The following is a 2,073-nucleotide window of genomic DNA, read 5'->3' as shown; positions in this document are numbered from 1 at the left end:
ATTGGACTAAAGCTTCTGCATGATAACGAAAACAACATTGTGTTAGTTGAACTGTTAGAACACATACGAAATGGAACCAGCGAGTCTAAATGGATTCAAAGAACAGCCACTGTTATGAAATCCCATTTATAAAATTTGGAGTATGCACTTATGAGTCATGGTCTCCCCAATTAACTGTAAAGAGGGAGTAACCTTCAGCATCACTGGAACACATAGCCTGGCCAAATATAGATTAATGTTCTAGGGGAGTGAAAGACTAGCAACAATGATTCCAATTTACTGGCATTAATAACATTCCACAACATTAAAAAATAAACCTTCTACTAATATCACACACTATTACTTTATAACCAGCTTCTCAACAACTGGGCATGATACATCATATACAGGTCTGTAAACTCTATCAACCAACACTAGCTGACACCAAGAACTTGTCTGGCGCAGTGGAATACTTGTGCCTATATGCTGACAATACCATAAAAGGGTGGCGGTTTCACTACCAGTAACACATGAGGAATGAGGTAATAAAATCAGAGCACCATGGCCTTACTTTTAAGGTCCTCAAAATCTTACCTCACAAAGACATAAAAACCTCAAACACTTGGTATACATAATGGACAACAGCAGATATGATCCATATAAATACATACAGTTACATTGCGTATAAATCTAGCAGGTACACGACCCAATTTAGGTTACAAATCACGGACTAAACGCTAACAGGTCCGCTCGCCTAAAGAGATCAAAGAACAGTGACGTCTTGAGCGATCCTTGCCGAAAGGCGACACTGTAACCAACTCCAATAAGACAACTGACCTTAAACTTTCAAATCTCTCAAACTCATTTACAACATAAACTCACTCAGGAACTTCTAATTCAATAGATAATAGCTTAAAGAGTATATAGCAGAACCTTACATAATGATATATAATAATAATTGAATACATTAAGGAAATTATCTTGAATTACCAAATAAGAACACAAAGAAATCACATGGATACGGTATGGTAACACTGGCAAAGTTGGTACATCACTGGGGGAGAGGGGAGTGGGGGTTAGAGAGGATTCAACGACATTCGCCTTTGTTTATACATATGCATACAAGATAATAAATATATTAGATATATACAACATGTGTATCAAAAGATTGTCTAAGTGGAAAACATTTCACAGTGCCATAATTTCATATAATGTCCAGACAATGGGACAATGCAAGGTATAACACTAAAATGGAATCTACTCAGTATACATATGAATAATACATCTGGAAACTAAATGTATACATTCTCCAAAATGGTCCACATAATGTTACCTATATAGCATTAATGTAGCATTACAATAAACATTCAAGGATGTTTTTCAAATCTATGACTTTAGGCTACTGCTATAACTAGACATCTAAAATATATATATATAACAAAAATTACATGGCATACAACTTTGATACAGAATTAATATAGACTTGTAAATGTATGTCACACGTTGACAATACATAAAATAAGAATAATGTATGGTAACATGAGATTACATCATAACACAATATTCGTGATACGAGGCTATCAGCCAAGATATCACTGCATAGTTTGTGCACACTCATACACCAATCTCAACATGATCATACTGGTGTATGCGTGGTCATAACAGCCACTCATATTATAATGATGGGACTGCACGATGTATATACAGATGAAAGAGTACAGTACTTCCTTCCAACATTCCTTCCAAGCCAACGGCCATACCACGTTGAGAACACCGCTTCTCGTCCGATCAGCGAAGTTAAGCAAAGTTGGGTTTGGTTAGTACTTAGATGGGTGACCGCCTGGGAACACCAAATGCTGTTGGCAATAATGTTTTAGGAAGCCGGTCGGCCGAGCGGACAGCACATTGGACTTGTGGTCCCGGGTTCGATCCCGGGCGCCGGTGAGAAACAATAGGCAGAGTTTCTTTCACCCTATGCCCCTGTTACCTAGCAGTAAAATAGGTGCCTAGGTGTTAGTCAGCTGTCACGGTCTGCTTCCTGGGGGTGGAGGTCTCCGTCGAGGACCGGACCACGAGGACGCTAAAGCCCCGAAA

The 2,073-nt window shown here is 38.6% G+C and overlaps 1 non-coding gene across 1 annotated transcript; it reads left to right on the top strand.

Moving 5' to 3' along the window:
* The first annotated feature begins 1,725 nt into the window (after window positions 1-1,725).
* Window positions 1,726-1,844, top strand: LOC138371804 (5S ribosomal RNA). Its single transcript, XR_011230562.1, has one exon. It is a non-coding gene; the product is annotated as a 5S ribosomal RNA (ribosomal RNA).
* The last annotated feature ends 229 nt before the right edge of the window (window positions 1,845-2,073 follow it).

The sequence above is a fragment of the Procambarus clarkii genome, chromosome 36 (assembly GCF_040958095.1).
Source record: "Procambarus clarkii isolate CNS0578487 chromosome 36, FALCON_Pclarkii_2.0, whole genome shotgun sequence".
Classification (NCBI taxonomy): domain Eukaryota; kingdom Metazoa; phylum Arthropoda; class Malacostraca; order Decapoda; family Cambaridae; genus Procambarus; species Procambarus clarkii.
This window is presented reverse-complemented; position numbering and strand designations above follow the sequence as displayed.